Source organism: Odocoileus virginianus, chromosome 18 (genome assembly GCF_023699985.2).
Source record: "Odocoileus virginianus isolate 20LAN1187 ecotype Illinois chromosome 18, Ovbor_1.2, whole genome shotgun sequence".
In the NCBI taxonomy this organism is placed as follows: domain Eukaryota; kingdom Metazoa; phylum Chordata; class Mammalia; order Artiodactyla; family Cervidae; genus Odocoileus; species Odocoileus virginianus.
In genome coordinates, this window is record NC_069691.1 from 44,722,593 (window position 1) to 44,742,725 (window position 20,133).

Genomic DNA, 20,133 nt, shown 5'->3' on the forward strand with positions numbered 1-20,133 from the left:
TTGATCAAATGGACTGCCTCATAAGAAACATCAGCTAGGCGTGATCCCTTCAGCCTCATCATGAAACCTATAAAGCTGCAGTTTGTGTGTCTGATCTGTATTGAGCAACTCCTTAGCAACCACCTCAAGCCCAGTCAGCTAGCTCTGCTTTTGAGTTTTTGTTAAATCACTTGGGGAGTTTTTCTTTTTTTTTTAAATCAAGCCCTTTTCAAAAACAGACAAATCTATTTGCATTAAAAATGAGATTTTAAAAATTCATTATTGCAAAGTAGAAGAGCCTGGTAGAACTCACTGTTTCTCAGACTTGGGAATGAATGTGGAGTCCTTTTAAAGGAATAAATTCCTACTGACCCAGAAGAATCCTGAGAAGTACAACTTAAAAGCCAAAACCTGTTCTATGAAGACATCTTTCAAATTGCAACTTTTCATTTCCAGAGGTTTTTATGGTATTTTTTAAGGTTATCATCTAATTAAAAATGAAATTTGGGGAATTCCCTGTTGGCCCAGTGTTTAGGAGTCAGCACTTTCACTTGCCATGGGCCTGGGTTCAATCCCTGGTTGGGGAACTAAAATTCTGCAACCTTCAAGGCTCAACCCAAAAAAAAACAAAAGCCGTTTTGTTCATAAAGAACTCAGACCCCCTAACCTGATAAAACAGCTCAAGATCTAGGTTCTGAAAACCTGGGCTCCTCTATTAACTTTGAAGCTGTGAACAAGTCCCCTCCCATTTTTGAGCTGCCCTCTCCTCATTTGTAATGAGAGAATGCCCACCCGTCAGAATGAACGGAATGTTCTGATGTGGTCACATTTGATAGATGCTGAATAAACCACGACATTCTCTATATAAACCATCCTCACTCCAGTGAAGTGGCTTCTCAGTGGGTGTGTGACCTCGAGCAAGAAAACTCTGCCCCTCAGCAAGTTTCCTGTCTGTAAAACGGATCTGATAAGTTTCTCCCTTGTGCAGTAGCTGTCAAGATTAAATGCGCTCACACATGTCTGTTTCTTCAATCAAGGCCTGTGGGACATAAAACACACTACAAGTACCGACTATTATGACCAAGATCTGACAAGTGCAGTATCCTGCCCCCCGCCTTTTTTTTGTATTTACTTGTTTATTTACTCATTTGGCTGTACCAGGTCTTATTTGCAGCATGCAAAATCTTTAGTTGTGGTGTGCGAACTCTTAGTTGCAGCATGTGGAATGTAGTTTCCTGATCAGTCAAACCCAGATCCCCTGCATTGGGTGCACAGAATCTTAGCCACTGGACCACCAGGGAAGTCTATCCGGCCCATTCTAACATGAGAGTTTCTTACCTGCTGGCAGTAGAACCTGATTTTTTTTTTTTTTTTTTTTGGCTAGAAATCTGAATTTTGCTAGAGGCCAGTGTCAGAAGAATAGCATCACTGGGCTCTGAGGCCTTCTTTCTGAGGATGTTCTGACTTGTCCCTCTCTCTCATTCACATAAGTCCAGGGTTACAAATTTCAACTCCATGCTTTGAGGGACAAGAAGCTAGCTGAGACTGCAACAGCAAAAAGCATTTTCACGTATCAGTGTGATTCTGCGGGCTTCCTGGAAAGCTGTCCAGCATCTGTGGACTGCGGTCTCCTGTGTGTGCACAGGTAGCCATGTCCACCTAGGGAGCCCCCGAGGGAGTCTGGCCACCTTTGGGGCCAGGGAGGAGGCGCAGTGCCTCCTGTGAGCATCAATCCTGTGTACCAGCCATAACCTCTGAGTCTCATCCTGTGATGGCTGTCCCCAAAACTAAGCATGTGGACCTTTGAAAGAAACTGATTAACATAGACAAATAACCTAACGTGTATAACAGGGAGCTTCCTTGTGGCTCAGTGGTAAAGAATCCATCTGCCAATACAGGAGATGAAGGTTCAATCCCTTGGGTCGGGAAGACCCCCTGGAGAAGGAAATGGCAACCCACTCCAGTATCCTTGCCTGGCAAATCTCATGGACAGAGGAGCCTGATGGGCTGCATCCATGGGGTCGCAAAGAGTCGGGCACAACTGAGCGACTAACACTTATTTACTTAGTGACTAAATAACAATAAGCCTGTAACAAGGGGAAAAACCTACTTTTTATGTCCAAATATATAGCTTTATCTCCTCCCTGTTTCTCGACAAGCCTCGAATACCCTTCTGTCCACCTGGAAACCGCCTCCAAGTGGGGTAACTACCATCTGAGCCCCGCCACCTGCTGCTTTGCTATCTAGGTCACCCTCATGCCGCCCTCGCAGTCAACACTCATCCCCCTCCTTTAATAAATGAGGACATGGGCTGGTGTCTGCCTCACTGGGCCTGAAGTCCTAGAGCCACCACCTTGCCCAGTGCCATCAGCACCAGCCCTGAATGTCCACAGATCGTGTGTATGGCCGCGTGCACGGCGCCCACGGAGCAGCCCAGCACCGCAACCCGGAGCTCAGTCACTAAGTGGGTTTAGGACCCAAACCCGAGTCACCGACTCCGCCTTTCTCACTCCACCCCATGTTTCCGTTTTTAGGGGGGAAAATGTTTCCAGTCAGCCTATGTTTAAAGAGAACACTAACAAGTATCGAGCAACCAGTCTGCTTTCATATTATCTCAGCCTTACAACAGACAACCTGTAACTGGTTTCTTTCACCAACCAGGTTTTCCCAAGTGCAAGAAGTGGAAAGTCATGATGTCATCAAGGGAGAATACAAACCAGAGAAAGTCTGTTCTTTCCATTTAAGTGAAAATCACTGTTTTTTGGTCCCCAAAATTATATATGCTCATAATAACAGGTTGAAATGAAACAGAAAGGCAGAAAATAACCTGACATCTCACCAAGAGACAGCGGTAAGCCCTGTGATGATTGCTGTTTGATGCAATCGCACATGAACGCACACAGCCAATCAACTTTACATGAAATGGTCACACGGTGCATGTCAGCTTGTAACTATCTGTATCCCACAAAATGTAACTACCACCACCGTCTTCCCGTGTCAATACACATGGATCTCGGCAAAGTCCTAACCACTGGACCATCAGGGAAATCCCTATCTCGTTCTTTTTAATGACTACCTGAATTCCCATTGTCTGCAGACACCACACTTTATTTCATCGGGTCTTTCAGATTCTTTTCTATTCTCACTGTCACAATAGCTGGAATCATCGATGAAGAGTAGGGGCTGCACACATACGTTGACTCAATACTAAGATATGCTTTCATTGTTTTTTTTTTTTACAAGCATTGACCATCCACAGCAGGCTTCTGGGTCCCTCCCTGTGGTCCTTCACCCCCAAGGCTTTCCATCCTTCATCTGTAGCCCAACTTCCAGGAAGTCGGGGAAGGAGCAACCTGCCTGGGGCCTGACCTTGTCCCAGCAGAGGCAGCACATGTGTGGTTGGGAACAAGTCCCATCATGAAGAATGCCAAGCTTGGTGCAGTGGTAAAGAATCTAAGGTCTTAGACCACTGCATGCTTGGGATGCTGGGACAGCAGCCAGGATTATTTACATCTACCTGGTGAAAGGAAAAAGAAAAGCAGAGACATTACTTTGCCAACAAAGGTCTGTCTAGTCAAGGCTATGGTTTTTCCAATAGTCATGTATGGATGTCAGAGTTGGACTCTAAATAAAGCTGTGTGCTGAAGAATTGATGCTTTTGAACTGTGGTGTTGGAGAAGACTCTTGAGAGTACCTTGGACTGGAAGGAGATCCAACCAGTCCATCCTAAAGGATTGTTCATTGGAAGGACTGATACTGAAGCTAATCCTTTGGCCACCTGATATGAAGAACCAACCCGCTGGAAAAGACCCTGATGCTAGGGAAAGATTGAAGGCAGGAGGAGAAGGGGACAACAGAGGGTGAGATGGTTGGATGGCATCACCGACGCAATGGACATGAGTTTGAGTAGGCTCCGGGAGTTGGTGATGGACAGGGAAGCCTGGCGTGCTGCAGTCCATGGGGTCGCAAAGAGTTAGACATGACTGAGTGACTGAACTGACAGGAAAGGAACCCGTGCATGCTAAACAGCACTGAGACTGCCCCCATCTCCCCCAGCTCGGTTTCAGAGTGCCGGCGAGATCGTTCCCCCACAGGCCAGAAGCTGAAAGGCAATTTCAGGGACTTCACTGGTGGTCCAGTGGCTAAGACCCCATGCTCCCAATGCAGGGGGTCCAGGTTGGATCCCTGATCAGGAAACTAGATATCATATGCTGCAACTAAGAGTTTGCATGCTATAACTAAAGATCCTGTGTGCCACAACTGAGACCCAGTGCAGACAAATAAATAAAATATTTTTTATAAAAGAGAGAAAAGAAAGGCCCTTCTAGAGAATAACCAGCCTAAGAGGAAGGCCTTAAAAATACAATCATAGAGAGTTCCTCAAGAAGCAACCCAGATGGCCACTCCACACAAAGTCAGTAAGCCCTGCTCCAATGGGCTGAATGTTCATGTTCCCCCAAAATTTATATATTAAAGTCCCAACCTCCAATGTGGCTGAATTTGGAGATCAGGCCTTTGTGGGGGGTGGGTAATTAAAGATGAGTGAGGTCATAAGGGGGAACCTTGATTCAACAATATTAGTGTCCTTATGGACTTCCTCGATGGTCCAGAATGCATAGGGCACAGGTTCGAACCCTGGTCAGAGAACTAAGATCCCACATGCTGTGCCACATGGGCAAAACATTTTAAGAATTAAATAAATTTAAAATCCTCAGAACTGGAAAATGTACATTTAGATAGATACATTTAATACATTATATAATTACTATTTTAAAATATTAAATACATATATATATGCGAAAGTGAAGAAAGTGAAAATATTGCTCAGTCGTGTCTGACTCTTTGTGACCCCATGGCCCATAGCCCGCCAGGCTCCTCTGTCCATGGAGATTCTCCAGGCAAGAACACTGGAGTGGGTTGCCATTCCCTTCTCCAGGGGTCTTCCTAACCCAAGGACTGAACTTGGTTCTCCTGCATTGCAGGTGGGTTCTTTACCATCTGAGTCACCAGGGAAGTCCATATATCTGTGTGTGTTCTTTTAAGAGGAGACGACAGAGGACAGTGGCATCACCAAGCTGGTGACGCAGGCCATTCCTATAGGCCTTCGCTGTCCCTCAAGAAGAATGACTAACAAGCATTCATGTGCAGGTCACCACTGAGAGAACCCTGGAACACAGGAGTGAGACCGAAGCAATCCCTGTTCCAGACACCAAGACAGGCCACATCAGAAGTGCTGAGAGGAGCTGCTACACTCTGACTACACTACCTCGTCTCCAGGCTGGTACAGCATCAGGCAGAGAGATTGCCCTGAGCCTATAGCTCCCCAGCAGAAAAGAGAGCCTAGGGTGCATACCCAGCTCCCACTGTGGGTCCCTTGGGAGCCCCCACTCTGGTTGTGCCCCACAGGGACTGCAGGGAAACCGGAAGGACTTGACCCCTGGGCATCTGATTGTGATGAGAAGTGGGGAGGGGCCGGCAGCAACCAGCAGAGTGAGTCCTCCCTGCAGTGTCCGAGGAGTAGTCCCAACCTCTGCAGCTGCTTTGCTCATCTGCAGAGCCCAGGTGGGCACAGTCTGATCCGGGAACTCGGCAGGGCCCAGGCTGGCCTGTCTTGGGTTCTCAAACGAAGAGCTTGGCCATCCCTGGAGGCTGGTCTGCTCTGGCCCAGGCAGGGGAGCTGAACCAAGGCCCAGCCTACTGCTGAGTGGAGCTCCCAGCCCCTCAGAAAGCCTGATCAGAGACACCTAGGCAGCCAGAGTCCAGCAACACCTAAGCAGAGCAGAGGGTACGGCTGGCAGAGCTGATCACCTGCAGAGCAAAGACAGTGGCACCAAGTGACCAGGGAACTCTGGGAGTGGGTCAGCTTGAGGCAAGACCAGAATGGCTTGCTGGGCTTAGAGGATTCCCCTCTTTGCCCAAGCGGGCGAACTAATCCATAGCCCTGCTCAATGCTGAGTGTAGTTCCTGGCCCCTTCTGACCAGAAAGCCTGAAGGTTAACACCCAGAAGTTTTGTAATCCAGCAACCCTCAAGCAGAAAATACACTAATCTGGCAGAGCTGATGGTCTGCAGAGCAGAGCCTTGCTGGCCTTGGAACTGGATCTCCCACTCTACCTGGGAAAGAGAGCTAATTTGTAGCCCCACCCATGGTTAGATACAGTCCTCAGCCCACCCTGTGTGCATGCATGCGAAGTCACTTCAATCATGTCTGACTCTTTGTGACCTTATAGACTATAGACTGCCAGGCTCCCCTGTTCATGGATTCTCCAGGCAAGAATACTGGAGTGGGTTTCCATGCCCTCCTCCAGGGGATCTTCCTGACCGAGGGATCAAACCTACGTCTCTTACATCTCCTGCATTGGAGTTGGGTTCTTTACTACTAGTGCCACCTGGGAAGCCCTCAGCCTACGCTACCAGGGAACCCAGCCAGAGCATGTGGGAAGCTGCATACCTCACCCAACAACCTGACTTCTAGAGGCACTTGAGCAGAAAACACATCAGTGGTTTTTCCCTGTCTACAGAGCAAAACCAAGTCCCATCTGGCCAGGGAATTCTGAGCTGTCTTACCTGATTCAAGCCTCCCAAAGAATAAGCCATTCAGGTCTCAGGGCCCATCCTGCTGCCCCACCAGAGCAGGGATGCTAATTCATGGCCCCATCTGCTGCTGAATAGAGTAGTGTACCCAATCCTGACCATCTAGTAAACCTGACCAGAAAACTGAAGAATCACAGAGCTCATCCTGCAACCTTGCTTAGGCAGAAAACCACACTTGCTTGAGCAAGGAACCAAGCCAGCAATTCCATCAATTCTCAGGCAACGGTACAACTCCATTCTGCCATCTCAGAGCTCAGGCAGTGGTCTCACCCAAAAACAGACCCTTTTAGCAGGTCTCACCCACCCAAGAACATTACCAGCACACATATCCAGAAACCCAAACAGAGTTGACTGGTGAAGAACTGTCTCTGCCAAAGGAAACCTGTAAAGTCTGGAAGAGGAGACCACTTACTCAGATGGACAAATACCAACATAAGGAATTAAGGATTATGAAAAAATCAAGCAAGCATGACACCACCAAAGGAAACCAATACAGGTATAATAACTGACCCTAGAGAAATGGAGATCTATGAACAACTGTAGGACAAAGAATTAAAAATAATCCTCAAAGAAGTTCAGTGAACTATCAGATCACACTGATAACTAAATGAAATTAGGAGAACAATGCATGAACAAAATGGAAAGTTCAACAGAGAACTAGAAACCATCAAAAGAAAACAAACAGAAACCTTAGAACTGAAATATACAATGACTAAAGAAAACAGGACTGAAAAACTCAACGGAGAACTTCAAAAGAAGATTCACTGTGCAGAAGAAAGAATCTAGAAGAACCTAGAAGACAGGATATCTTAATTTATCCAGTCAGAGGACTAAAAGAAAAAAAAAATGAAAAATGGTGAAGAAACCCTATGCATTATGAGAACTCCAGAGGAAAAAGAAAAAGAGAAAGAGACAAAAAGTATGTTTAAAACAATAATGACTAAAAGCTTCCCTAACCTGGGGAGAGAAGAGGACATCCAAATGAATGATGCCCAGAAGACCCCATATGCATTGAACATGAATAAGGCTACACCAAGACATAATTTAATTGTCAAAAGCCAAAGACAAAAATTTTGAAAGGAGGAGGAGAAAATAGAGAAGTTTCATATAAGGAAAACCCCATAAGGTTTTTCAGGCCAGGAGAGAATGGGATGACATATTCAAATTATTGAAAGGGGAAAAAAAAAACTGTCAGCAAAGTATTCTGTGCCTGGCAAAGCTGTCCTTCAGAAAAGGAGGAGATATAAAGTCTTTCCTAACAAAAACTGAAGGAGTTCATCAACTGCCTGACAAGAAATTGACCTACCTGACAAGAAATGTTAACAGGAGTTCTCTGAATGAAAGTAAAAGAATGCGATTTAACATACTAAAAACACAAGAAGATACAATAAAACTTGCTAGTAATGATAAATACACAAAGTTAGATTTTGTAATATGATAGTGGTGGTGCATGATTCACTTCAAGTCTTGTTAAAAGTTAAAGAAACAAATGTAGTTTTTTAAAAAACCCATAACTACAATAATCTGTTACTGTTTACACAATATTTAAAATTATGTAAACTGTAACATCAATAATCTAAATTGTGAGAGGGAAGAGAAGTGAAAGTATAACATTAGGAATGCTACAGAAGTTTTTATCAGCTTAAAATACCATGTTATAATTTTAAGTTGTTTCATGTAAGCCCTATGGCAATCACAAGGGAAAAACCTGTAATAATTAGGCAAAAGAACATGATAATGAAGTCAAAACATACTGATACGAAAAGACCTCAAAACACAAAGACAAAAGGATAAGAAATAAGGAACAATGGATCTACAAACAGCCAGAAAACAGTTAACAAAATGGAAATTGTAAATCTTTACTATTAATAATTCTTTTAAACATAAAGGAATTAAATTCTCCAATCAAAAGACAAAGCGATTGAATGGAATTTTTTTTAAAAAGGTCCAACAATATTCTACCTGCAAGAGATTCACTTTAGTCTTCAAAACTGAGAGTCTATGTAAAAGATATTTCAAGTAAATGCTAACCAAAAAAAGCAGAGGTAGATATATCAGACAAAATAGACTTTAAACTAAAGTGGTAAAAAGAGACAAAGATAACAATTGTAAAAATTTATGCAACCAACACTGGAGTACCTAAACATATAAAGCAAAACCTAACAGAGGTAAAAAGGAGAAATAAACAGCAATATAATAATAATTGTGGAATTTAATACCCCACTCTCAACATTGGACAGTTCATCCAGAGTCAGTAAGGAAACAGAAGATGTGAGAGGGCATCAGAGGGCAGGCACACTAAAACCACCATCACAGAAAACCAGCCAATCTGATCACAGGACCACAGCCGTGTCTAACTCAGTGAAACTAAGCCATGCCGTGTGGGGCCACCCAAGACAGTCGGGTCATGATGGAGAGGTATGACAGAATGTGGTCCACTGGAGAAGGGAATGGCAAACCACTTCAGTATTCTTGCCTTGAGAACCCCATGAACAGTATGAGAAGGCAAAATGATAGGATACTGAAAGAGAAACTCCCCAGGTCGGTAGGTGCCCAGTATGCTACTGGAGATCAGTGGAGAAATAACTCCACAAAGAATGAAGGGATGGAGCCAAAGCAAAAACAATACCCAGTTGTGGATGTGACTGGTGATGGAAGCAAGGCCCGATGCTGTAAAGAGCAATATTGCATAGGAACCTGGAATGTTAGGTCCATGAATCAAGGCAAATTGGAAGTGGTCAAACAGGAGATGGCAAGAGTGAACATCGACATTCTAGGAATCAGCGAACTAAGATGGACTGGAACGGGTGAATTTAACTCAGATGACCATTATATCTACTACTGTGGGCAGGAATCCCTTAGAAGAAATGGAGTAGCCCTCGTAGTCAACAAAAGAGTCCAAAATGCAGTACTTGGATGCAGTCTCAAAAACGACAGAATGATCTCTGTTCGTTTCCAAGGCAAACCATTCAATATCACGGTAATCCAAGCCTATGCCCCAACCAGTAACGCTGAAGAAGCTGAAGTTGAATGGTTCTATGAAGACCTACAGGACCTTTTAGAACTAACTCCCAAAAAAGATGTCCTTTTTTTAGGGGACTGGAATGCAAAAGTAGGAAGTCAAGAGATACCTGGAGTAACAGGCAAATTAGGCCTAGGAGTACAAAATGAAGCAGGGCAAAGGCTAACAGAGTTTTGCCAAGAGAACGCACTGGTCATAGCAAACACCCTCTTCCAACAACACAAGAGAAGACTCCACACATGGACATCATCAGATGGTCAATACCAAAATCAGATTGATTATATTCTTTGCAGCCAAAGATGGAGAAGCTCTATACAGTCAGCAAAAACAAGACTGGGAGCTGACTGTGGCTCAGATCATGAACTCCTTAGTGCCAAATTCAGACTTAAATTGAAGAAAGTAGGGAAAACTACTAGACCATTCAAGTATGACCTAAATCAAATCCCTTAGAGTTATACAGTGGAAGTGAGAAATAGATTTAAGGGATAGATCTGATAGACAGAGTGCCTGATGAACTATGGATGGAGGTTCGTGACACTGTACAGGAGACAGGGGTCAAGACCATCCCCAAGAAAAAGAAATGCAAAAAAGCAAAATGGATCTCTGAGGAGGCCTAACAAATAGCTGAGAAAAGAAGAGAAGCAAAAAGCAAAGGAGAAAAGCAAAGATATACCCATCTGAATGCAGAGTTCCAAAGAATAGCAAGGAGAGATAAGAAAGCCTTCCTCAGTGATCAGTGCAAAGAAATAGAGGAAAACAAGACTAGAGATCTCATCAAGAAAATTAGAGATACCAAGGGAACGTTTCATGCAAAGATGAGCACAATAAAGGACAGAAATGGTATGGACCTACCAGAAGCAGAAGATATTAAGAAGAGGTGGCAAGAATACACAAAAGAACTGTACAAAAAAGATTTTCATGACCCAGATAATCACGATGGTGTGATCACTCATCTAGAGCCAGACATCCAGGAATTTGAAGTCAAGTGGGCCTCAGGAAGAATCACTCTGAACAAAGCTAGTGGAGGTGATGGAATTCCAGCTGAGCTATTCCAAATCCTGAAAGATGATGCTGTGAAAGTGCTGCACTCAGTATGTCAGCAACCTTGGAAAACTCAGCAGTGGCCACAGAACTGGAAAAGGTTTTCATTCCAATCCCAAAGAAAGGCAATGTCAAAGAATGCTCAAACTACTACACAATTGCACTCATCTCACACGCTATTAAAGTAATGCTCCAAATTCTCCAAGCCAGGCCTCAGCAATACATGAACCATGAACTTCCATATGTTCAAGCTGGTTTTAGAAAAGGCAGAGGAACCTGAGATCAAATGCCAACATCCGCTGGATCATTGAAAAAGCAAGAGTTAAAAAACAGCACCTATTTCTGCTTTATTGACTAAGCCAAAGCCTTTGACTGTGTGGATCACCACAAACTGTGGAAAATTCTGAAAGAGATGGGAATACCAGACCATCTGACCTGCCTCTTGAAAAACCTGTATGCAGGTCAGGAAGCAACAATTAGAACTGGACATGGAACAACAGACTGGTTCCAAATAGGAAAAGGAGTACATGAAGGCTGTATATTGTCACCCTGCTTATTTAACTTATATGCAGAGTACATCATGAGAAATGCTGGACTGGAGGATACACAAGCTGGAATCAAGATTGCCAGGAGAAATATCAATAAACTCATACACGCAGATGACACCACCCTTACGGCAGAAAGTGAAGAAGAACTAAAGAGCCTCTTGATGAAAGTGAAAGAGGAGGGTGAAAAAGCGAGCTTAAGGCTCAACATTTAAAAAACTAAGATCGTGGCTTCTGGTCCCATCACTTCATAGGAAATAGATGGGGAGACAGTGGAAACAGTGGCTGACTTTATTTTGGGAGGCTCCAAAATAACTGCAGATTGTGACTGCAGCCATGAAATTAAAAGACGCTTGCTCCTTGGAAGGAAATTTATGACCAACCTAGACAGCATATTAAAAAGCAGAGACATTACTTTACCAACAAAGGTCTGTCTTGTCAAGGCTATGGTTTTTCTAGTAGTCATGTATAGATGTGAGAGTTGGACTATAAAGAAAGCTGAGAGCTGAAAGAATTGATGATTTTGAAGTGTGGTAGTGGAGAGTCCCTTGGACTGCAAGGAGATCCAACCAGTCCATCCTAAAGATCAGTCCTGAGTGTTCATTGGAAGGGCTGATGTTGAAGCTGAAACTCCAGTATTTTGGCCACCTGATGCAATGAGCTGACCCATTTGAAAAGACCCTGATGCTGGGAAAGATTGAAGGCAGGAGGAGAAGGGGAAAACAGAGGATGAGATGGTTGAATAGCATCACCGACTCAATGGAGATGAGTTTGAGTAGACTATGGGAGTTGGTGATGGACAGGCAGTCCTGGTGTGCTGTGGTCCCCGGGCTCGTGAAGAGTCAGACACGACTGAGCGACTGAACTGATCTGATAGACCCAATAAGTAAATCACTTCAGTCGTGTCTGAGCCTACCAGGCTCCTCTGTCCTTGGGATTTTCCAGGCAAGAATACTGGAGTGGGTTGCCATGCCCTCTACAAGGGATCTTCCCAACCCAGGGATAGAATCGGGTCTCCCACATTGGCAGGTAGATTCTCTTTCCCATCTGAGCCACCAGGGAATCCAACAGAAGCTGCTAACAGTGTAGACATACCCAATGGACATAACATATACAGAACACTTTATCTGACAGCAGCAGAATATACATTCATACCCAGTGCACGCAGAACATTTTTTAAAATAGACCAAATGTTAGTTCACAAAATAAGTCTGAGCAAGTTCAAGAAGACGGAAGTCATGCCCAAGTGGCTTCTTTGACAACAATGGTATGAAAATAGACACTAATAACAGGAGGACAATTGGGAAATATTTCAGGAATATTGGAACTTAAACACTCTTCCAAATCTATGAATTAAAGAAGAAATTAAAGTGGAAATTTAAAGTGTCTTGATACAAGCAAAAATGAGACATGGCATACCAAAACTTACAGGATGCAACAAAAGCAGTTCTAAGAGGGCCATAGCAATAAACACCTACATTAAGAAACAAGCAAGATCTCAAATTAGCAACCTAACTCTATGTCTCAAAGACCTAGAGGAAAAAAATAGAATAACCAAAACCCAAAGTCAGCAGAAGGAGGGAAAATAAAAATCAGAACAGAAATAAAATAGAGAGCAGGAAAACAAAAGATTAATAAAACTAAGACTTGGTTCTTTGAAAAGATAAAATTAACAAACCTGAAAACTGAGACATTACAACTGATATCTTATGAGAGATCATAAGGTGCAACTATGGACAACTACATGTCAACAAGCTGGACAACCTAAAAAAAAAATCTTACAAACAAACTTCCAAGATTGAATCAGGAAGAAACTGAAAATTTGAACGACCAATTGCTAGTAAGTAGATTAAGTCAGTAACCAAAAACCACTCAAAGATGAAAAGCCCGAGACCAAATAGCCTCACTGCTAAATTTTACCAAACATTAAAAAATTAATTCCAGTCTTTCTCAAAGTCTTCCAAAAATCAGAGGAGAGGACATTCTCAAACTCATTTTACAAGCCCAGCATTACCGTGATACCAAAACCAGAAAAATACACTATCAGAAAACTACAGATAAATATCCCTGATGAATATAGATATTAAAAAGTCTTAATAAGATACTAGCAAACTGAACTCACATTAAAAGGAACATTCACCATGATCAAGTAGCATTTATCCCTGGGATTCAAGAATGGTTTAACACATGTAAATCAGTCAATGTGATACATCACATTAATAGAATGAAGAAAACAAAATCATATGATCATCTCTATAAGTGCAGAAAAAGCATTTGACAAAATCCATCATACATTCATGATAAAAAAAATTATTAATAAATTAGGTATAGAGGGAACCTAACTTAACATAATAAAGGTCATAAATAACAAGCCCACAGCTAACATTATATTCAGTGGTGAAAGGTTGAAAGCTTTCTGTCTGAGATCAGGCACAAGAAAAGGATGCCCACTCTTACCACTTCTATTCAACATAGCACTGGAAGTCCCCACCAGAGCAATTAGGCAAGAAAAAGAAAAGGTGTTGGAATTTGAAGGAAAGAAGTAAAATTGTCTCTATTTTCAGATGACATGATTACATATATAGAAAATCCTAAATATTTCAAAAAAACTGTTAGATCTAAGCAATGAATTCAGTAAAGTTGCAGGATATAAAATTCATATACAAAAATCAGTAACATCTCTATACACTAACAGTGAATTATCTGAAAAAAAAAACATACCCATCTCATTTATAATAGCATCAAAAACAATAAAATAGGAATAAATTTAACCAAGGAAGTGATAGACCTCTGTAATGAAAACTATGAGGCATTGATAAAGGAAATCAAAGATATAAATAAATGGAAGATATTCTGTGTTCATGGATCAGAAGAATTATTTCTAAAATATCCATATCACCCAAAACCATCCATAGATTCAATGCAACTCTTATGAATTTTCCAATGGCAATTTTTAACACAAGTAGAAAATTATCCTAAAATTTATGTGAACCAAACACACACACAAACATACACACACAAACTCAAGTAACCAAAGCAATCCTGAGAAAAAACAAAGCAGAAGACATCACATTTCCTGATTTCAGGCTATATTGTAAAGCTACAATAATCAAAACAAAAACAGACACATAGACAAATGGAACAGAATCAAGAATCCAGAAATACACTCACACTTATTCAATCATCTGATGTTTGGCAAGGGTGCCAAGAATACTTCATGGAGAACAGATAGTCTTTTCAATAAATGGTGTTAGGAAAATTAGGTATTCACATAAGAGTATCCTGGTGTGTTGCAGCCCATGGGGTCGCAAAGAGTTGAACAGACTGGGTAACCGAACAACAATAACGTAAGAATGAAGCTAGACCCTAAACTCACACCTCACCAAATTAACTCAAGCCAGATTAAAGACTTAAATGAAGACAAGAACCCATAAAACACCTAGAAGAAAATACAGGAAAAATCTCTTTGACAGGGGTCCTGGTAACAATTTTCTGGAAATCACACCTAAAGAACCAGCATCAAAATAAAAATAAACAAGTGAGACCATTCAAAACAAAAGCCTCTGCAGAACAAAAGAAATTATCATCAAAGCAAAAAGACAATGTATAGAAAGGGAGAAGTCTTTGCAAACAATGTGTCTGATAAGATGTAATATCCAAAATATATAAAGAATCCATACAATTCAAAACCAAAGCAAAACAAACCAAAAAAATGCAAATAATTCAATTGGAAACTAGGCAAAGGACCTAGACACTTTTCTAAAGAATATAAACAGCCAACATGTACATGAAAACATACTCAAGAACAAAAAAAAACAATGATATATCACCGCACACCTGTTAGAACAGCAATCATCAAAAAAACGAGAGATAACAAAGGCTGGTAAATATGTGGAGAAAAGGGAAGCCTCGTGAACTGTTGGTGGGAATGTAAGTTGGTGCAGCCACTGTGAAGAACAGTATGGAGTTTCCTCGAAAAGCTAAACTCTACTATATGATCCGGCAATTCCACTTCTGGGTATATATTCAGAAATATTGGAAAACACTCATTTGAAAAGATACATGCACCCCAATGTTCATAGGAGAACTATTTACAAAACTAAGATATGAAAACAACCTAAGTGTCCATCAGTAGATGAATGGATAAAGAAGATGCGATACATATATACAACAGAATACCATGCGGTCATAGAAAAGAATGAAATTTTGCCATTTACAACAATATGTGTGGACTGGAATGCAAAAGTAGGGAGTCAAGAGATACCTGAAGTAACAGACAAGTTTGGCCTTGGAATGAAAAATGAAACGGGGGAAAGGCTAACAGAGTTTTGCCAAGAGAACTCACTGGTCATGGCAAACACCCTCTTCTAACAAGAGATGACTCTACACATGGATGTCACCAGATGGTCAAAACTGAAATCAGATTGATTACATTCTTTGCAGTCAAAGATGGAGAAGCTCTATACCAAAAACAAAAACACCAAAACAAAACAAAAACACCAAAAACAAGACTGGAAACTGACTGTGGCTCAAATCATGAACTCCTTATTGCAAAATTCAGACTTGAACTGAAGAAAGTAGGGAAAACCACTAGGCCATTCTAGTATGACCTAAATCAAATCCCTTATGATTATACAGTGGAAGTGACAAAGAGATTCAAGGGATTAGATCTGATAGACAGAATGCCTGAAGAACTATGGACAGAGGTTCATGACACTGTATAGGAGGTGGTAATCAAAATCATCCCCAAGAAAAAGAAATGCAAAAAGGCAAAGTGTTTGTCTGAGGAGGTCTTACAAATAGCTGAGAAGAGAAGAGATGCTAAAGGCAAAGGAGGAAATATAAGATATATCCATCTGAATGCACAGTTCCAAAGAATAACAAGGAGAGAAAAGAAAGCCTTCTTAAGTGAATAATGCAAAGAATAGATATGGGATAGAATATCTATCTAAAACAATAGAATGGGAACCAGGTGGTGCTACTGGTAAAGAACCCACTAGCCAATGCAGGAAACTTTAAGAGACACAGTTCCATCCCTGGGTGGGGAAGATCCCCTGGAAAAGGAAATGGCAACCCACTCCAATATTCTTGCCTAGAGAATCCCATGGACAGAGGAGCCTGGTGGGCTACAGTCCATGGGGTCACGAGGAGTTGGACACGACTGAAGTAACTTGGCACACAGATATCTCTTCAGGAAAATTAGAGATACCAAGGGAACATTTCGTGCAAAGATGGGCACAATAAAGGACAGAAATGATATGCACCTAACAGAAGCAGAAGATATTAAGAAGCGTTGTCAAGAATACACAAAAGAACTATACATAAAAGATATTAATGACCCAGATAACTACAATGGTGTAATCACTCACCTAGAGCCAGACATCGTGGAATGTGAAGTCAAGTGGGCCTTAGGAAGCATCACTTCAAACAAAGCTAGTGGAGGTAATGGAATTCCAGCTGAGCTATTTCAAATCCTAAAATATAATGCTGTTAAAGTGCTGCACTCAATATGCCAGCAACTTTGGAAAACTCAGTAGTGGCCACAGGACTGGAAAAGTTCTAATTTCAAAGAAAGGCAATGCCAAAAATGTTTCAAACTACCATGCAGTTGCACTCATTTCACACACTAGCAAAGGAATGCTCAAAATCTTTCAAGCTAGGCTTCAACAATATACAAACCAAGAATTTCCAGATGTACAAGTTGGATTTAGAAAAGGCAGAGGAACCAGAGATAAAATTGCCAACATCCACTGGGTCATAGAAAAAGCAAGGGAATTTCAGAAAACCATCTACTTCTGCTTCATTAAGTATGCTAAAGCCTTTGTGTGGATCAAAACAAACTGTGGAAAATTCTGAAAGAGATGGGAATATCAGACCACCTTACCTGCCTCCTGAGAAATCTGTGTGCAGGTCAAGAAGCAACAGTTAGAACTAGACATGGAACAAAGGACTCATTCAAAACTGGAAAGGAGTACATCAAGGCTGTATATTGTCACCCTGCTTATTTAACTTATATGCAGAGTACATCATGTGAAATGCCAGGATGGATTAAACTCAAGCTGGAATCAAGATTTCGGGGAGAAATATCAATAACTTCAGTTATGCAGATGACACCACCCTAATGGCAGAAAATGAAGAGGAACTAAAGAACCTCTTGATGAAGATGAAAGAGGAGTGTGAAAAAGCTGGCTTAAAACTCAACATCCAAAATACAAAGATCATAGCATCTGGTTCCATCACTTCATGGCAAATAGATGGGTAACAATTGAAACAGTGAAAGACTATTTTCTTGGGCTCCGAAATCACTGCAGACAGAGACTGCAGCCATGGAATTAAAAGACACTTGCTCCTTGGAAGAAAAGCTATGACAAACTTAGGCAGTGTATTAAAAAGCAGAGACGTTACCTGCTGACAAAGGTCTGTCTAGTCAAAGCTATGGTTTCCCAGTAGTCATGTATGGATGTGAGTGTTGGACCATAAAGAAGGCTGAGTGCCAAAGAATTGATACTTTTGAACTGTGGTGCTGAAGAAGACTCTTGAGAGTCCCTTGGATAGCAAGATCAAACCAGTCAATCCTAAAGGAAATCAGTCCTGCATATTCAGGACTGGATTGATGCCAGAGAAAGGACTGATGCCGGAGCTCCAATACTCTGGTCACCTGATGCAAAGAGCCAACTCATTGGAAAAGATCCTGATACTGGGAAAGATTGAGGACAGGAGGAGAAGGGGGCAACAGAGGATGAGATGGTTGCATGGCATCATCAACTCAATGGACATGAGTTTGAGCAAACTTCGGGAGATAGTGAAGGACAGGGAAGCCTTGGTGTGCTGCAGTCCATGGGGTCGCAAAGAGTCATACACAACTTAGCAACTGAACAACAACAATATGAATGGATTTGGAAGGCATTACGTTAAGTGAAGTAAATCAAAGAAAAAGATTGTATGGTATCACTCATATATGGAATGAAAAAAATAAAGGGAACTAGTGAAGATAGCAAAGGGGAAACAGACTCACAGATATAGAGAACAAGCTAGTGGTTACCACTGAGGAGAGGTAAAATATGGGTAGGGGATTAAGAAGTAGAAACTACTATACCATTTATAAAATAAGTAAGCTGAAAAGATGTGCAACACAGGGAATATAGCCAAGATTTTATAATAACTATAAATGGAATATAATGTTAAAAAAAGAACACATGTCAAAGATTTTAACTAATTAATGAAGTAAACAGGAAGATGTTAAAACCTATCAAAGACCAACTGAGAAGCCAGATATGTACATATAGTTAATTTAATTGTGGGTTAAATACAAAGATGGTAAATATCCAACAGAGCCATTAACTTTTCAGGTTATCTATTCTTCTGGACAGAAATGATTTCCATCTCTACCTGACAGCCGTCTGCAAGTTAACTTAACCTCTGCCCTAAGTGCTTGTGAAATATCTAGTCAACAGAATCAGGCCTAGCATCCCTCTGATGCCATGCCCTCCTCCAGGTGATCTTCCTGACCTGACTGAGGGATCAAACATCTCTTACATCTTCAATGTTAGGGGGTTCTGTACCAGTTGTGCCACCTGGAATGCCCAAACAATACCTAGTAATCTCTTCTTCCTATCTCCAAGTTTCAGATAACTTTTCCTACAAAACACCAAACATGCAGTAAAATTGACAAAGCACAAAGCAATGGGAGACTAAGTCATGTATCTCAGAGTAAGAACAATCTTTTTTCTCTTTTATGATAGCTATGAATGGAGTATAATCTTTAAAATTGTGACTCACTATATTATACACCTGTAACTCACATCATATTGTACAGCAACTATACTCCAATTAAAACATTAAAACTTATTTATTTGCTGTGTTGGGTCTTAGTTGTGTCACGTGGGGTCTTTCCTGGCCGTGCAGGCTTAGTTACCCCTCGGCATGTGGGATGTTATCTCCCTGACCAGAGGTTGAACCTGCATCCCCTGCATCACAAGGTGGATTCTTTAACCACTGGACCACCAGGAAAGTCCCAAGATCAACCTTTTAAAAAATAAGTTTAAAAAAAAGCTGGGGTTTTGATCTCAAAGTTTATAAGGGATTAATATAAATGAATGAAGTAGCTTTAAGAAAAAGATCAACAGGGACTTCTGTGGTGGTCCAGTAGTTAAGAATCCACCTTCCAATGCAGGGGACATGGGTTCGATCCCTGGCCAGTGAACTAAGATCCCATGTGCTGCATGACTGCTAAGCCCATGTGCCACAACTAGAGAAGCCTGTGCACCACAACAAAGACCCAGTGCAACCAAAAATTAAAAAAAAAAAAAAGGACCAAGAAACAAAAGTATAGTAACTTATGTGTAAGTACATCCTTCACACAGAACGTGATGATATTCTTCCTGCCCGCAGAGTTTGAGCTGAAGTCCCCAGCCTGAGGATGTTAATGGCAAAGACCTCTATTTGTACAGAGGGCTGGGATTTAACAGACTGTAAGGCTTTAATACGCAAGAACCAGTAAACTATAGCCAGTAAACAAATAACCCAGTAAACTAGAGCAGAACCAGTCTAGCTGGACACCCCCAGCCTAGAAAGAGCACACTGAAAGGGGAAAGGAGAATTACTAGAAGGGAATTCACAGGATGAGAGGGGGGAGGCAGGGGCCTCCCATGACCCAGCTGAGAAGTCTCCAGGAAAAGTGATGAGCAGGAATGCGACCCTTCGGGAAGGGGCCCCTGAGGTCTCCCTCCAACTGTAGGGACTCACTGGGACCATCTTGACAGACGGGAGTCAGGGTAGGCACAGAGGTACTTGCAAAGGTCTTTCCAGAACCCAGAAACACACTTCATGTGTTTAGAGTCAAGAGGCGCCCAGGGCCCTCATCACAGCACCTCCTGTCACATAAGGCTTTTACCCTTTTCCTCTGTGCCCTTCGCCCTTCTTTGAGGAGCCCATAGCAGGACAAAGGCAGTGT

At 41.8% G+C, this 20,133-nt stretch overlaps 1 long non-coding RNA gene across 1 annotated transcript; it reads left to right on the forward strand.

The window, feature by feature from the left end:
• The first annotated feature begins 1,347 nt into the window (after positions 1-1,347).
• Positions 1,348-3,628, forward strand: LOC139039517 (uncharacterized). Its single transcript, XR_011492827.1, has 2 exons — positions 1,348-2,830; positions 3,223-3,628. It is a non-coding gene; the product is annotated as an uncharacterized lncRNA (long non-coding RNA).
• Positions 3,629-20,133: the final 16,505 nt, after the last annotated feature.